The sequence below is a fragment of the Setaria italica genome, chromosome III (genome assembly GCF_000263155.2).
Source record: "Setaria italica strain Yugu1 chromosome III, Setaria_italica_v2.0, whole genome shotgun sequence".
In the NCBI taxonomy this organism is placed as follows: domain Eukaryota; kingdom Viridiplantae; phylum Streptophyta; class Magnoliopsida; order Poales; family Poaceae; genus Setaria; species Setaria italica.
Genome location: NC_028452.1, coordinates 27,072,544 through 27,091,073, shown reverse-complemented (window position 1 = coordinate 27,091,073; position 18,530 = coordinate 27,072,544). Strand labels below are relative to the sequence as shown.

Sequence of the window (18,530 nt, the reverse complement as noted above, 5' to 3'; positions counted from 1 at the left end):
TGTTCCAACTTTGTTACACTGACCCAGATCCAAATCGGAACCCGAACTTGTTCAAAATTCCGGTCAAAGTGAGGTAAATCAGTCAACTCACCCCGGATGCCTTAAATACTAAGTCTGGAATTCTAGATTTTTGGCTAACTTTGGCGTAAAATATCTTCGAATCCTCTCACAATCAAAACCGACACCTTAAACAAAGTTTGAAGAACGATCAGAGTTGAACAAGTTTGTTTAAGGGAGTCTCGGGAGTTGTGTTGAAAGATTCGGAGAAGGATCGCTACAAAGCTGGTCGGACTTGCTGCCCGAAGGGAGCCTCGACGCCCGCGCGCCCGAGCATGTTTGCTCGCGCGCCGCGCGCCGCGCCGGCCACCGGCAGCTCGCCGGCACCCTATCACCAGCGCGACAGCGACAGGACGAGAGCCACGGCGCCCAACCCGCGCCCGCGACAGGACGGAGCGAGCGCAGGGCGAGCCTATCGCTGGCCGCGCGCAGGTTGCCTTCCACCTGCCACGGCTCTGCTCCGCCAACCCTGTTCCGCCCGTTCGCCGAGAAAGCTGAGACGCCCCCGACGTCCCGCGCCTCCGCCTGCTCGCCCAACCCCCACGGTAGCCTTTCCGCCTCGCCCGCCCGACAAATCGGAAGCCCCAGACGCGCGCCGCCCAAGGCCAATCGCCGCCGAAGACCACCCGAAGTTCCGCCTCCTCTGCCCAATGGCGTCGTCGGCCAATGGCCGCCTCGCCCGAGCACTCGCCGCTCCCAGCCTTATCCTTTCCCCACCGGAGCCCCGCCTCGACCCTCCGCGCCACCCCGGCCTATAAAAGGGAACCCCCTCACCGGCAACGCCACCCCTTTGCCACCGCCGCATCTGAGTCGTCGCTTTCTCCCCGCGCCGCTGCTGAGCTTCCGTGGAGCTCACCCCCTTGCGCCACCCCCACACTCCGGCGACTTCGCCGCGACCCTCAAGCCGTTTCCCCCAACACACCAGCCGCCCGCTCCTCCGCGCGGTACTCGAGCTTGCTGGTGTCCGCAAGAAGCACCGCCGCCGCCGGACCACCGTCGAAGTCTCGCCGCTGCCCAAGCGTTAGCGCGTACGACTGCCCGCCCCAGCCTACTCCTGTTCGGCCCCAAGGCTTCACCGGTAGACCTGGAGGTAAGCTACTTAACCCCTATCCTTTTTTGTCTCGCCCAACCCCTGTCCTTTTTCGTTTCGCCCGACCCCTTTGTTTGGGTTCGCCCGACCCATTTTCTTTTCGTCTCGCCCGACCTTTTCCCGTTCGCCTCGCCCGACCCTGCCAAGTTTCGCCGACCCTTTCTCCGCTTCGCCCGGGGGCTCGGTTGTAACTTTTTCTTTGACCCAAGGGTATCGGTGAAATATTTTTGGGGATTCCTCTGTGTTGAGTCTGAGGACCTCGATACGGTTTTCCTTAAGCCTAAGGGTCAGACCCTAAGTTTTTCCCCAATCCGACCCTCTCATCTTGCTCTCCACCAACAGAAGTTGAACTCCCCCACCTTTCCTGTAGCTTTGCTACAAGTGTCCGTGTTAAAACATGAGTGTGTTGAAATAACCCTCCAAAATGTTTAACCCCTGCATTGTATTTCCGTGTAGAGTTGAATCTCGCCGACGGAACGTACGAGCTTCATCCAACACCGGAAGAAGACCCCGCCGAGGAACTGCAGCCCTGCGAAGGAGAGCCCGAACCGGAGCAAGACACCGAGGACCCACTAACTTTTCCTGAAGGCAAGCCCCGGAGCATAAATTCCTATCTTGAGTTCATACAATGTTATTGATTACTTGATTGCGCATTTACGTTTCGAGGAGTTGTAATGAAACCTTAGATGCATAAACTTAGTACCTTATCTGAACACTAGTTGCTAAGGTCGAGTAGTACAATGCTTAATAGGTTTCGGTAAAAGTCGAGTGATTTCCTGTCACTCGCGAGTTATAGGAGTTGAGTGTTTCAGATTTGTCACAACTATAAGGACGACGGACGGGGTCAGGCTTGTGTTCGATACTGGGTGGATTGCCCCGTCTGTCTAAATGAAAATGAACTAAGGTCGAAACGTGTCGGCGTTCGTGATCAAGTGTTTGAAAGTACTAATCTCATACCTAGTATGAGATGGGGAAGCCTAGTACCTGATTGAACTGGGGCGTGGCATACTCTCCGGCTGTCCTTGGAACGTCGTTCCCATGGTGCATCATGTGGGTGCAAGTGCGGTCACAGTGCAGCAATAGGCTGGGACTGTGGAGCATTGCATGCCAAAGGAAGTTGGCCATGACACGTGCCTAAGGGATCGATGGGGACGGCTGACAAATGAAGCGACCCTTCGTGGTGCGCGGATGTCGTGAGATTAGGTTTGCCATGCATGGTTAATAAAATTCGAATCGATTCGTCTGCCTCTCACAGATTGGGACTACTTGATCACTATTCTGCACTGAGTAAAGATGGAACATGATGACGATTTTAAATCTGATGCTTGTTCAGTAATTGCTTGGAAACCATGTTTGTTTAGTATAAGTTGCTAATCTAGAATGGATAAAGAACATAGAACATGAGCTAAAATGTTGAAAGTAAGGACTGACTTTAGACGCTTTTGGCAAAGAAAACCCTAGAGCCAGAAAGTCTTGCATATCTAGGTCTCGGCCGTGTCTTTCCGACGGGTCAGTCTTGCTGAGTACTAGTTGCTCAACCTTGTTGTGGCTAATCTTTTTCAGGTAATGTCTATAGCTTGGGTGTTGGTACCACTTGGCCGACCCAGCTTCCTCCAGGCTGGACCGTCGAGTGGGATCCTTCCTCGGATGGTGAAGGAAGAAGTTTTTGATGTCATGATCGGCTCCGTCATGATGTCATGTATCGACGTTTAGCTTCCGCTAGTTTTATTTGACTTCGAACCTTGCAAAATTTCGGTTTGAATTTCAAAAACTTTGATGGAATAAATTGTTGAACTATGTTGTCATGATGGAATGTTGTAACCTCTGTGCTACTCACCTTCGCGTGAGCAATGCTTCTCGATCCTGTTATGTGGTTTATCGGAGGAAATCCGATGGTCGACCAAGTTGACTTGCTTAAAGTGCATAATCGCGTGTCAGGCGACTTCAATGCATTTTAGTCAGGTTAATTTGGGCGGTTCCGCCACAGCGGCGGCGGGCGAAGGAGGCGGGGCCGGGAGGAGCACGCGGGGAGGGAGGGAGAGAGTGCGGGGAGGAGAGAGTTGCGGATGAGGGCGAGGGGGTATGGAGTGTCCAGGATCACTTTTAGCTCCTTTTAGGGCTTCTTTGGGACCTAAAATTTAGCTCCAAAATTTTAGCTATTTGTCATTTTTAGCCCACCTGTTTGGATCCCAAGAGCTAAATTTTGGACTAAAAGTGCAGAGCTAAAATTTAGCCCTTGGATCCAAACAGACCTTACACACTACGAAAGATGCTGGAAGTTGCAATAGTCAGATTGATGGAATTACACTTGGGAATCTCACCTTACACATCAGCCAAGGCCTACAAATCTCTTTAGAGTAGGCCCAACGCACCACGGTGCCCCAGCCTCCACGTCCACTTGGAAGTTCCGTGTCACGTAGAGTGGTGCTCAGAGAGACTTGCAGAAGTACCGGTGGTTTTGTCTGACACAAGACTTGAAGCTATTGATAGAGCGCGCGTTGTGGGAATAAAGTGTACGCTTGAGAGCAGAGAGAGGAGGAAAGAGCTCCTGCATGCACCTCCTTTTTGCTCCGCAGGTCAGAGGAAAAAGCTAGACATGTATTGATAGATGGTGGTCTCAATTTATTGGACGTGCTCTTGTGCACCTCCTTTTAAATAGATTTGGAAGTCAAAATGCCAGCATAACACATAAGGCTTTCTTCTGGCATCTGTTCAAAGACATATTATATTGAGTACAAGAGGAAAAATACGAAGGTCCTCAAGTACGAATGTGTATTAAATGTAGTTTTAGCCCTTTTTGATGGACTGGAAAGCTTTGTATTATAATCAGGAGTTCCTTCGTGGAAATGAGTATTCTCATGAGTTGGGCTATTAGGACATCGAGAAATATAATTACCTCATTTTTTGTGGAATTCAGCTCAGTCTTGCAAGTTGAAAAGTAGTTTTCAAGAAGGATTATTTTTACCCAGGTTATACATCAAGCAAAGAAGAAATAATTCCCCCAAACTGAATAATGTCTAGAGAAACCTTGTATAATTCTTTATTTCCTTTGTTTCCTTTTTTTGTCTCCTGATGTTTTTAGAGTGGACAATTTTTTTTTGCTTTTTAAATATATTATCAACCCCTCCTGTTGCATAAAAAACGGTATGATTGTCTGTTCTGAATAAAACTCCGATCGAGCTATTTATTAAGTTACTCAAAGATTAAATCCAAGGGTATCTTAAGTGACAATCCTACATTGCCTTCTTAAATTTACAAGACCTATTTTATAATTATATTATAAATTCCATACATGGTAAACTCTATGTAATATAATTTGCTTAGCAAAAACATTCTGTATTGTAGAATGAAACGTTGTGTGAGTCCTTCATGACTACATAAAAATTATATAGAAAAATATCAAGAAAAAAAAATCTAGCTTCCTTATACCTTTCCAAACCTGATATATCTTTCGAAGCAAAAGGTCATTTTTACTTTGTCTGCCTCACCACACTGGCCAGCATTTCAGATTAATTTGAGGTCGAATCTATGTCATTTTATCTTTTTTGTATCTCTTGGTTTAATTTTCATTCACGTTTTCACTGAGTAAATTGGCAATGCTTCCAGCCGTGAAATCAACCCCATCTGTTTGTGTAACTCAAACTTGTGCATAGTGCTAACTCTGTTTCAAATACTTCAAAAATAAAAAGACTCTGCTTCAAATATTTCAAAAATAAGGAGGACAAACAAAAGAATAGAGTTACAAAAAAACTTTAGGCCTATACTATATATATATACGCCAGTACAGATGTGCTAGCAATCTGTTGTATTTTGTATATGAAAGTCACAGTATAAACTACGCGAACCATAACAGCTCACCAACTATATCAATAATAAATGATTAAAAAAACTGTACCAATAAATTGCTTATCCGATCCTCTATCCTACCGGTAAATTCTCCATGTGGCTGGCCCTTGTGAATCCACCGGCCGCCGGTGCTTGAATTATACTCTGTTAATTCCGGGGCGCTTCATTCGTGCCGCCGCTGGGGCCGGACGGCGGCACCGGCCCCCTCGGCAGCATGGCGAGGAGGAGCGGCGCGTACTTGTCGACGACGGCCTCCTTCACCTCCCTAGCCACATCGACGGCGCCGCCGTCTTCCCCCGTCGGCTGGAGCAGCCGCGCGCTGGACGGTCGCAAGCTGACGAGCAGCAGCAGAGCAAGGCAAACGGGCACGCAGGTACTGCCCCTCTGGGTGCTGCGAGAAGACATTGTTCCCTCGGCTGTCGTCGATGGGAATCGGGAAGCTGGTGCGAGCTGAACAATAGCTGGTGTGGTCGTGAGAAGCTTGGTGTGTTTTGGAGTGCGTGAGTGATTTCGAGATGCCGGGGGTTTGGGCGGATATATATGGAGGAGCGACGGGAGGTAGGAGACGGTGAAGTGTGTGTAAGTGGTCAAGGTGGGAAGCGGGCAGGCGGCTGGAGTGGAAGGGGATCGGAATGTTCTCCAGCTTTGACTTGTTAAAAGAAGAGCAGGTGGTGGCTGTGTTCCCAGGCTGTGGACTCTGGAGACTCTAGTGGTGAAGTCCAGCAAATGGCTTATTGGCAACCTGGAGTCTTCGAGACGGAGGCCTTTATTTTTTTCCTGCAAACACGGATGCGGGATACCAATGGTACATGGACTCATTGCCTCACCCGTAAAATTTACCAACCAAAATCACTCATTAAAAATCATTTTCAAAATTTTTTCACTGCTTGAGCTCTCAAAAATCCCATCTTCCTGGCAAATTCACCGTCCCGGCACCGAAGCTGACCGCTGTCCGTTCCTTTCTCCTTTTCCCCTCCGCAAGTCACGCCGCATGCCGGACGGAAGACCGCCGCACGTGCCCGCGACTAATTCCCGCAATTGCCGCCGTCTCTCTCTTTTCTCTTCTCTTTTTCCGTCTCTCTTTTTCCTCTTCTTCTTTTCCTTCTCCTTTCTTTTTTCTTTTTTCCTTCCTTCCTCTTCCTGCTGCGCGTCGCGCCTGGCTTCCTGGCCGCCCCAGCGCGCGCCTAGCTCCTTCTGCCGCCAGTGCTCCTCCCTAGCCCGCGCCTGGCTCCCACGCGCCAGCGCGCGTCCCAGCGCCGCGTCCCCGTGCCTAGCTCCCACGCGCCGGCGCATGCCCGTGCGCACCGCGCCCTAGTGCCCTAGCCTCTGATGCCGCTGCCTCGCCCAAGCGCCCACGTGTGCTCCTGCCACAGCCCTGCCGACGTCGTGTCCAGCGCAACGTGCCCTCCCATTGCGCACCCCTGCGCTTGCTCGCGCCGGCGCGCCGTGACACAGCCACGCCACCTAGCCCCGCGCGACGCCGCACCTGGCCACGCCCTCGCCTTCCCAGCGCACGCACCACACCGCTGCCTGCCACTGCCCTGCGCCGCGCGCTCCTACCTCGACTAGCGTCGCGTGCCCGCGCTGCCGCACCGCGCCAACGCCTCGCCGACGGCGCCCGGCCACGTCATCCACGCGCACCACCGGTCGCGCACGCCGCCGCGCCCCTGTTTGCCTCACCGCGCGAGCCTGGCCCCACCACGCCGCGCATGTGCAACTCCACCTCGCCACGCCACCACCCTATGCTCCGCCCTGTGCTTCACCCTATGCCCGAGCATCCCGGCCACCATTAACTCCGCCCGTTCCTGTGCGCCGCCCGTTGGCAGCCCCCTCCCCGTCGCCTCCAGCCTATAAAAGGGCCTCCACTCCACTCTTCACCCTACCACCAAGCCTTCCCGACCAACTCCCCCTCGCTCCCGTGCTTCCAGTGCTGCTCCCGCCCGCCGCCGCGGAGCCGCCTCCACGAGCCGCCTCACCCCGAGGTAAGGAGAGGAATCAAACCCCCTTGGCCTCCTCTCCATTTTCCCCCACTTCCTGGCCACCACCGTGCCTCGGCGCCGCCTCTCCCCAACCTGGCCGCCCTCTCCTATTCTTCCTCATTCTGTTTTTGTCTCGAGGAAGAAGAAAAGGTGGTTTAGCCTTTTTACCCCTCCGCTTATTTCTTTTTGCATCCAGGCCCTCCCACCTCTCTCTTTGCCTTTTTCATCAGAAGCTCTTTCACTTCTGAAAATAATTACAAAGAGGTCCCTAACTCCTTTCAAAACAGCCCCTAAACACTGTATCGCCAACATTTTATGCACCAATTCCCCTCCAATGAACTCCAAATTCGATCACATCATTCTCAAATATATTTCCGCCGAGTCATCTACAAAATCCCTGAAAATACTTATCCTTTTCTATTTTTAGTTCACTCCCTCTCTTCAAGCTCAACGGGTAAAACTTCATTTTCTTTTATTTATTGTGTGCTTGCTTGTGTGTGCCGTAGATCCCGGAGTGACCGAGGAGGAGCCCGAAGAGGAGCTTCAAGTCCAGTACCGCGAGCCGGAGCCCGAAGACCCATATCGTAAGCAGGAACTCCCAGCCAACTTTGAGGACGGTAAGTCCAATCTCGCCCTTTGATGCATATTTATCCTAGTTTTGCAAACACAACCTATTGGCATATTTTTAAAATTGCATATTATTTTACTGCTAAAACACGGTTGGATAGCCACCCCTTGATTGTTATGATTATTCCTTGATGTCCTAATTATCTCTAAATATGATATGCTCTGTTTGGATGATAATTACTACTAGAATGCTTAGGACCTTTTTACTCAATTCAATCACGACTACAATGTATTTTTATCAAAGAATAAAGGTGTGAGTGTTTTAAATGAGAAAAATGAGTTTTTGGGAAATAAAGGAAAGAAAATGCTTAGATGAGATGGATGGGTGTTTCTTGTATGAAATGCCAAGTTGGGCTCGTACCTTCGTGGTTGAGCAGGTTGGAAGATATCCATCTTATCATGGTGAAGGACCGAGTTGATGTGTCATCTTGCCTAACCCAATTTATCATGCAACCACTCGACCGTTGTATGCGGTAATGGCTTAGCATAAATCCCACTAGCTAGTCTGTTAGTCATCAGGAGAGCTGGTGAGCAACTGGAGACCATGGAGGAGTAAAATCTTTGTGACTTAGGTCCCGGTTAAAACCTCGTTGGTAGGTCATCAACCCCTTGGTTGCTTCCGTGTTGGCTAGTCAGTCTTAGCTAAGGTGAATAATGGCTTTGATAGGATCCGCACTGACACTAAAGTGATTGTGCTGTGGTACCCTACTTGTGAGTAAAGTGTACACCTCTGCAGAGTTAAAATCTATTCGAGTAGCCATGTCCACGGCATTGGACGAGTTACAGTTTGGTCACATAACTAGCTTTTGGGAGATGGATGGTTTTCATGGTGTGTGTTGGATTTTGGTAGTGTCCGACAGTTGTACTGTGAGCTACTGCGGACGGGGAGTCCCATAGCATTAAAACTTGGATCCTTTGTGTAGGATCAACCTCACTTGATGATTCGGTTACTAAAGAAATGCTTTGTGAAAACTCTTTTAAAAATGAGCCCTTGCATGCATTTGAAAATCTAGCTTTATTGCAAATAAACCTTAGCCTTATTCTTGTTATATCATGTGCATATTCTTGATTGTATCCGCCACCGTGGATGGGGTTGGACTTGTTGAGTACTTTTGTACTCACCCTTGTTTTGTTGCTTCAGAGGAAGACCCGGACTTCATCGCCGAGGATTTCGAGTAGGAGGTCGCTTCTGCACCCAACGTTGCCTGTGGTGTTGGCCCTTTGCAGGTTGCTTTCGCTGGTGCATAGTCTCGAGTGCTGTCTGGGGTTCATTTGGACAATAGCTTTGATCGTACCATTGTTGTTTTACTTATCATTTCAACGTGGCTTTTGTGATCGCTCCCTCGGTAGTTGTACGGTTTATGAACCATCTGTTGAATAAATGTGTTATTAGCCTTCTAGGACTGATATTTGTATCACATTTAGTCTCTGCTTATGTGGGGGCACTTCACCTCATCAGTGAGGCACTGACATGTAATAAAATGTAATGAGCTCAGAGTGAATAATCCCTCCCAACGAGATAAAAAATCATGGTGTGAGAACACTAGGGAGACCATCCATTTGACAAGCAGAGTATTGGAAGATCCGGACATTTTCACCAAGGTATTTTTTTGAATGTTCACCGGAGGGGAAAGTATCTCCACCTAAATTGTATTCAAATGTGTGGCCGATGACGTATCAACGGCCTCATTTTTTTTAGGAAAAATGAGACCAAAACCATACATCGCTCGGTTAATTTGGGAAAACCAGGCTAAAACCACGACAAGCTACGTAGCACCACGTCCTAGCACAAGGACCGACTTTGTGGCATAACCACGGATAACAACAACACCTTATCGTAGCAGGGACGGACTTTGTGGTATAACCACGGATAACAACAACACCTTATCCTAGCACGAGGACAGAATTTGTGGCATAACCATGGATTATAACATACACCCTAGCACGAGGGCAAAACATGGCTAAACCACATATAACAACACATCAAGACTCAACATCAAGCACCTCCATGGCATCACCTTGAGCTTGGTAGCTGCAATTACCTTTGAGACCTCAATAAGCGATGCCTGCAGGTAGGACGCGACATCGAAGATGCTGCTGTCACCTGCCCAGTTGAACTGGAGCATGATTTTCATCCAAAGGTCTCTCATAGTTGCAGTAGGAGTACGGCGACACCTCCAAGAAGGCGAGAGGCATTGAGGACGTCACCGTCGGTGGCACCGACAAGAAGTCGTGCACTGCTTTCACTGAAATCTCCTACCAATGCTGCTTGGTGAACCTGGTGAGTAGGAGCCATATGACGGTATCCGACACCGCTAAAGCCAGGCCAAGACGCTCTCAGCATCAAGGCCCATCACCCCCAGCGCACAGGTCTAGCCACTCGTGGAAAGGCCAACCCTTGCGTCGTGCAGTTGGCTCCGCCAGGGAGCCACCAGATCCGGCCGTGGGTGAGTGCCAATGTCCACCGCCGACACAGGGTGCAACAGCCGTCGGTGTAGCGTCCCACTGGCGACCAGTACATGGTTGCTCCGTCTGTGCCATCAACGGCCAGATCCGGAGCCTTTGAGGTCGGATCCAACCATGGAGAGGGTACCTTTGCTAATGCTCGGTCGATTTGTGGATTTGTGTCGTGGAGGAGACCACCAAGGACGACGGCCAGCAGCAGCATCGTCCCGCTACCGGCTCCGGCCCTGAGCGCAGAGCCTCAGGCCAACGTGGATGGATGCTACCGTACAACCTCCGTTCGGTAGCAGCGCTGCTCGCTGTCGACTCTTGCTCCGAGCACACCACGCCACACATTGGCGGGGAGCCTTGGACCAATGTGGACGGCTGACGCCATACAACCTCCATCCGACAGCAATTGCCGGCCATCAGCGCCGGACAGATCCACCCCTAGCACCACGCCGGACACCGAGGACGACGTCCGGCACAACATTGCTAGCCGTCGGCTCCAACCCTGAGAAAACGAGCAACCAATTGCCGTTGCCGTTGCACACACCTGCCCTGCAATGGCGACAATGACAGCCAGGGACTCCCTCCCCCCCTCAACATCAAACACCATGGCGGAAGGTTGATGTGAGGGTGGGGAGCACGGATCTGAACAGGGGTTGCTCGGGGGTGAGCACCTCACGAGCAGATCTGAGATTCAAACAAAAAGGAAAGGAGAACAGGAGGAGAGGAGGGGGGAGCTGCGAGCTGCGAGCGAAGGCCAACTTCGGCCTCGCCGAGGGCTGCTACCGCCGCGGTGCTGGCCACCATCGGCGGTGGCCGAAGGAGGAGGCTTTTGTGGGGTGGTTTTTGGGGCCGCGGAGGGCCCCCTCCCATCGCCCTGCGAGGCAACTCGGAGGGAACAACATAGAGAGCATCCTTTTCACCGAATATGGATGGACAAGCAATAATAGATATTGATTGTAATTACTTCCTTTTATTTGTGTACTTATCTTCTTTTTTTTATCAGCTATTGAGCTGATGACTCTGTAAACACTTTGGCTGCGTGCGTTTATCGCGGAGGCTGGATTTAGTTTCATTTTCTAAAAAACGAGATAAAAAATCATTTTTGACTAAAATAGTTTCCAGTTTTGTAACCTTTCAAATCGTGAGCGTTCACTCCAGTCACAAACCGGAGGTGTAAAGTGCAAGGCATTGGCAGCAGTTCGACCGAGTTGGTGACACGACGACGGTGACCCAAGTCAAAGTAGGCCGCGTGCGGCGCTCACCGGCCGGCAGTGGCAAGCAACAGCAGTTATGGGAAGGCGCATCCGCGGACGCCGCCGCGCACGCGGTATGCGCCGTGTCCCGGCCGCCGGTGGTTCCCCCCACGTTGCCAAGCCGGCGCGAAGGCAATTATGAATCTGCCGAGCGGCTTCGGCCTGCGCGAGGCCGGCCGGAAGGCCAGGTGGTGGAGGATCACATCACCTGACCGGCTGAGACGCACCTGCATTTGCCACGTACGTGCACGTTGATTGGATTTGTTGACTCGGTGCCCTTTCCACTGGAGAACTGCTCTAGTTCCCAACCGGGGCCTGTTTTCTTCCGCTTGCTAAACTTTAGCACCCGTCACATCGAATGTTTAGATACTAATTAGAAGTATTAAACGTAGACTATTTACAAAATCCATTACATAAGACGAATCTAAACGGCGAGACGAATCTATTAAGCCTAATTAGTTCATGATTTGACAATGTGTTGCTACAGTAAATATTTACTAATGATGGATTAATTAGGCTTAATTAGGCTTAATAGATTCGTCTCGCCGTTTAGATTCCACTTATGTAATTGGTTTTGTAAATAGTCTACGTTTACTACTCCTAATTAGTATCTAAACATTCGATGTGACACGTGCTAAAAATAAGACACGGGAAGAAAACGCCCATTAAATAATTTTGCTTAAAAAAACATAATAATTTTTAGGAAAGTTCACACACACGCAGATGTCCCCTACTCAGTCACAAGTCAAAATGCACATGCGTGGTGCGTGGGATAGAAACCCGCGACCTCTTACCTCGTGCGTAGCTTTCTTACCATCTTAATACACAACACACGTGATTGAGTAGGGGATGTTTTCCTTTTGAAGTTCTTCAAATTTATCTATTCGGCAGTTTCAATCTTATACCATTTTCAATGGAATTTCGTCCTTATTAAATAATATATCACATTAGCAAATATGATGATAAAGATATTTATTTTTGAAAATTAATAAAGATATTTATGAGTAGGGAGAAGGGATGAGTTTCATAAGGGTGAAATTGGACATACATTATTGTTATAGGGTTTCTTTTCATATTATTTCATCAAAGCATAGTCCAAGTAGATTGTGGTGGCAGGCGACTTCAGTGGCCGTGGGGCACCTTGGCGGTAGCGAGCATCAAGGTGCGAGATGATTCGTGGCAGCTACGGAGGAAAATCACGTGCTCGCACAACTAAGCAGTTGAGCAAGAGGATGCCGCACAAGCACGGCTGTCCTGCCTAATCATGCACCACTCATCCATCTTTTTCAAGTTCGACATGTGCGATATCTTTTTTCCTCTATACTCCCACCACCAATTGTTTTCTACCCTAAGAGCACCTTTGGTGAATTTTTGTATAGATGGTACATCTGGTTGAATACCACTCCAATTTGCTGAACTTTATTTTCATCATCGCCTTACTGTCACAGACGGAGCCCAGTTGTGGCTAGAGGTCGCAACGACGCTGCCGCTGCAAATTTTTTAGCAAACATTAAATTTCATAGTGTATTAAGTTAGATTTGGGCTCTTTTTCTTAATTTGTCAGCTCTAGATATCTAGATTTCTATGGTCATGATAGATTCTATTGCTCATCTAAGACAATTGTAGCAACTTGATATTGACAAAATCATATTCCTGCAAGGTCCAGACTCATTCATTATTTCCTTTCTTTAAATCTTTATTCAAGATTGAAATATAACTTTTGCTCCTTCTAATAGGTTGAAATATTGAAATCAATCCTTATGGTTGCAGGACCAAATTTGGATCCTTAAGTTTTACAATCAAATCCGTTTCTCGAATATGTGGCCATGCAGTCAGTCTCACCGACAAAATTTCTTTTGAGACCTATAGTCAGAACTTGAGTTTGAGAAAGAAATAAGAAGTTACACAATTACGATCAACATGCTGTTGATCTGGAGCAGGTCTTGAGCGACTTGAAGATGAAGCTACAAGCTTCAGATTCAGCAATAATAAAGTAGTGAGAGATTGAGAGTTTGAAAAAAATAGTAAGAGATACTTAAAGCCTCCTTTGTCAACTGATAAACTTCCGAAAGTAAGCTCAATGCCTTTTTAGCTTTGTTCTTAGCGAGAGAGATATCATGTATCGGGATTTGTGATCTTCGATGGATAGTATGCTTGTGGTTGATATGTGGCGAGAATTATAATGTGTGTGGTTTTATGAGATTTTTTTATGTGTGTTATGTAACAATCATTTGGGTTGTTAATTGAAATTTTTTAGTTATATGATTGATTTCTACGTAATATGAAATTAGATTATAATTTAATTAAGTGTTACCTGGGCTTTACCCGGATATAACTGGGTCAAAATTGGGTTATGGCCAATAATTATTGGGCCTATTACAACTTATGATGATAGCAAATGCTCGGTCCAATAAGAATCAGGTATTTTACAAGTTATGACAACAGCTATCAAACAAGAATTGGACTTTAACCATGTTTTGACGATAGCAAATATTGGGTTGGGTCAAAAAGAATCGGATCTGAATAAAGCTACGATGATACAATTGTCATGCCACGTTGGATGTCAAAACCGCCAAATTAAAACTTTAATTAAGTGTAATGATCATCATTTGAATACATTCGGCTCGTTAACTTGATGGTTTAATTTGACAGCCTGCATTCACCAATATACGGATCGAAACAAACACTAGTAATCTCACGTAAAGGTTTTACGTGAGCGCAGATAGTACAAACAGGCAACTTTTACTTCAAAATAAATGATACAACACAAGGATGCTATAAAAGTTTACAAAAAAAATTAAATAGATGAATAATACTAGATTTCAAAGGTACATCGAAAATCCAGTTTAAAACACAAATACCGATCACTAACTCTAAAGTGATAACGATGATGAGAGGAAGACATCACATCAAGCCCACCAGTATGACATCATAGAGAAGCGGGGCCTCCTGAAATAATTTAAGTAACAGGCCTTAAGTATACTAATACTGAGCAAGACTTACCCGACTATGGTATATACTTAGCCGACTTCTAGTATGCAAAGCTTTTGGCTCTAGGATTTGCTTTGCCAAAAAGATACTAATAGTTGATCCTTACTTTCAATATTTTAACCACATTTTAATGTGAGAGCAGATATTCTCTAAGTCCGTGGAACTACAACACTTTAGTATGGAAAAACAATTGATTAGCATAACAATAGAAATTATCATCACCATATTCCACTTCTTTGCTACGATGAGACAGAGATCAAGGGTCTCTTATTCGAGAGGTACGGCGAATCGATTTGATTTAATCTTTGCAAGGAAAACCTAATCACACGACACGTGCACACCCGGAGGTCACACGTGGCAACTTTTCATGAGTACACCACCGAACATCTAAACTATGTTTGCAACTCCCGGCTTTGTCCGTGTCAACAATTTGAAATACCTCAACTTTTTCAGAATAGGTTCGAGTCAAATAGCAATGATTCGAAGCACTTCTTTTTCCATTACAAGGTCAACCCCCATCACGACACTGCAAGCAACTCGGTCATCGGTGGGTTATAGGTCCTTTCCCCTGCCCTCATCCCACGCCAAGAGGAGCTCGCATAGTTCAAATTCTGGAGTGACACAAGCTACATCAGTTTACTAGTTTCGACTACCTCCTACTCCCAGCATGTGATTAGTATTGTTCAAACTTGATCAACTGTGCCACAACGAACGAGCCTTAATTGACACAGGCGGAGCTACTCTTTCAATCCATGTCATATCCTTAACCAAATCCTCTCCGTCCATTCTCTCACTTTACCATGTGAACTATTTATCCATAGAACAAGTATAAGCATCCAGAGACCTTATCTCTCGCGAGTGACAAACAATCACCTAATTTCTACCGAACTTAATTAGCATGGTGGAGGTAGCGACCTACACATACTAGTATAACCATGGGAAACTATGGATCATGCATCTATTGTTTCATTCAACTTGAAAACGTAAATGCACAATACTTGAATAAAACATTGCATGGTTTTGAAAATAAAGGTTACTCCAGGGCTTGCTTTTCTACTGCTCGGTGTTAGCACTATCAAGGCCTTGGCCCCTCCGGACCTTGGGCTGGGTCTTCTGGCTGCTTGTGCTAGGACTCCTCCTGCACCTGCTCCTCTGCAGTTCCTACATGAATGTGGAGATGCAATGCAATGACAAATGAGTGCAACATTTCAATATATAACATGGCAATCGTTTACCGAGTACAAAAACATTCGAACTGCACAAAGCAGCATCGTGACGTGATGGTGAGTTAACTGAAATTATTTGTCCAAAGTATTTTCTTTATTAACCCCACGAACAAGTCGATTGAGCAAGTGATTGTTTCACACAAGCACGTTTTCACAAGCAAAAGTCATTTCCATCACGATACAGTTGTAAGGCAACAAGTAAAAGAACATATACTAGCATTTTAGGAATTAGGAGTAATACTTATACAGGTAAAAATAAGTTTAAAAAGTGGACTTGTTCTTGACAGATTCACATCTATATCCTGATTTCATATATTTTTATTATCTAGAGTGTGATAGTACACGGCTAGCAAAACAAGTCCCGGTCATTTGGAGGTGTGCTTATCTAGGGACTTCACCATGATAAAAGAGTTGAGGTTTGAACATCAAGTCATTCTTCAATTTCTAATCAACTTCTAGAAATCGTGACAGCTACCATGATTGCACATATTTTCCCCAAGAAGCACATCAAGCATGTGGACTGACAAAAAGATTTCATCCTTTTCAGTTGGACAGTTATTTTAGTATGAAATCAAATAAACATAAGCACAATCCAGTTCAAGGCATGAAAAGGACTCTTAACAGGCTGCTTCATATTTTCCAAGTTAAAGAGCAGTACGTCAAAGCTACACACCAAGTCTCAGAATTTTTGAAGCTATCAAACTTTCTCCATAAATTTCACAAGGTTTAGAACGCACAAGTACTACCACGCTTGTGTTTTAACTAGCTTGTACTGTCCTCTTCTTGCAGGTGCAGGAACAGAGAGGAAAAGAGGGAAGGAACAGGGACCTGCTTGTTGCGTGTGGCTGTGCTGCAGCGCCGGGGAGGAGCACCAGCACACCAAGAGAACTCCACAACCACAACGCTGCTCCTTAGGCGGCGGGGTTGATGCAGCTTGGTGAAGAGGTAGAAGACAGCAGCTCAGCACGGTCGTGGTTGCAGCTCCTGGTTGGGGCATATCGTCGAACAAGTTGCAGGCGTGCTAGTGGGGGTGGACGAGAGCCATGTGTTGAGGTTGCCGATGGCGGCTGGGTGTCGAGGATGAGTCGGCGCAGGTCTGATGGTGCCGCTGCAGGAATGGCTCCCGTGCCGGGGTCCGCGAACTCCGGCCAGCAGCACTCGCCGCGGAGACGCGTGCAACCAAAGCACGGCACGGTTTTGAAAGAGGTGCCCTGGTGTTTCACGATTTGGAGGGAGGCAGTGCTAATTTGCTTGCTCCGCTCGGTGGAGAGGAACTGAGCAGAGAAGGGAAAAGAAGAGCCCAGGCTTCTGGTGCTTGCGATGGAAGGAGAAGAGCACATAACTGCTTTCTTGGATTTGCTCGGTGGGGAGGAGAGCGTGGGTGTGCGCCGGGTGTGCGCTGGGCGCGTGGAGATGGGCCGGCCGAGGAGGATGGGGATGGCGAGTACGATGCAAGGACGCGCGAGCAGTGCTGGGAGGACGGCCGAGGACGAGCGAGCAGGGACGACGCGACGCCGCGGCATGGGCACGGTATGGGCGGTCGTCCCGTCGGGTTGACTGCGAGGAGACCTTGCGGCGCGGTCGTCGGGAGCGTGGGCGCAAGGACGCCCACCGGCGGCGGATGGGCGACGCGCGGCGTGCATCCCGGGCGGCCGGCCGATTTCGTCTGGACAAGCAGAGCAAGCAGCAAGGCCGGCTAAAGCAGCGACTATAGCATCAATTTTTCTCGTGATTTTTCATCAACACGAGCAAATCTGGCAATGTAAAAGTTTTAGAAGATCTATAGGGTTACAACTTTCGTAAAGGTTGATCCTTGGTTTGTGAGATCAAAAGCTCCAAAATCAGTGAAAACCCAGTTTTCAGGCACTTAGAAAATTTTCAGCTTAAGCATACAAAAACACTTTGACCATAGTTTGACCAACACTATAACTTTTATATTTAATCTAATATTTTTTTTTCAAAAGCTATTTCCAAATGCTTCGAGAACCACATTTTATGATCACATGAAATAAATGCTTTGCAATCTACCGTGATCAAGGATTAATGTATGGAATTAACACTTGGGGTGTTCAGCTGGGGTCCAACGTGACTTGCTGCATAGGAGCAACTTACTGACGTTTCCTTTCCAGTGATGTTCCATAAGGAACGCCCGCTGATTGTGATTTATGATGCTCGATTAGTGATAAATGATGTTTGTCGCATGAGCATCGTAAATGATGGTTTATGATGAAAAAATATGTTTATGATGTATTTCTAATCGACAAATCCCTTTTAATGTTTTTTGTCCAATATACACTACAACGAATTTGCTGATCTATGATGAATTGAAATGTGTTATGAACATGTTTTTTGCATCATAAAAAGTGATTTACGACGCTTGAGCGATGAACACCGTTCGTCATTAATCGAGCGCCACAAATCACGACTAGTGATGTTCATTATTTCGGTGCATCACTAAGATTATGAGAATTACAGAATCTCACTAGAAACATCATAAACTGTATGTGGCGTCCAATGTTGCGTGAAAATTGTGACAAACTGTTTTGTTATAAAACTGATTAAGGCCCAATTCTTATTGGACCGAGCCCAATATTTACTGTCGTCATAACTTAGTTTAGGCTCAATTCTCGTTGGATCAAGCTCAATATATGTTGACATCATAACTTAGTTTATGCCCAATTCTTAGTAGGTTGAGCCGAACATTTGTTGTCATCATAACTTTGTTTAGGCCCACGAAATAATGGACCGAGCGGCCGAGCCAATGTGTTTGCTAATGGATTGAGCAGAACCATTTTGAGCCTAGTTATTTTTAGGTATAGCTCAGATAGAGCTTAATTAAAATGTAATCTAATTTAATATTACATACAAATCAATTATGTAATTGACAACCCAAACAATTGGTACATACCACACATACAAATAAATGTTTCTCATCACACTTCATACAATATTATTCATGTGCAAAGAATATGCACAAGCATATTGTCCATAAGATATGACAAACCAC

The 18,530-nt window shown here is 47.0% G+C and overlaps 1 long non-coding RNA gene across 1 annotated transcript; it reads right to left on the bottom strand.

Annotated features, from left to right (window-relative positions):
• Positions 1 to 13,974: 13,974 nt before the first annotated feature.
• On the bottom strand, positions 13,975 to 17,207 carry LOC101754177. The gene is made up of 2 exons (XR_214905.3): positions 16,352 to 17,207; positions 13,975 to 15,458 (listed from the first exon to the last, which is right to left on the bottom strand). It is a non-coding gene; the product is annotated as an uncharacterized LOC101754177 (long non-coding RNA).
• Between the last annotated feature and the right edge of the window lie 1,323 nt (positions 17,208 to 18,530).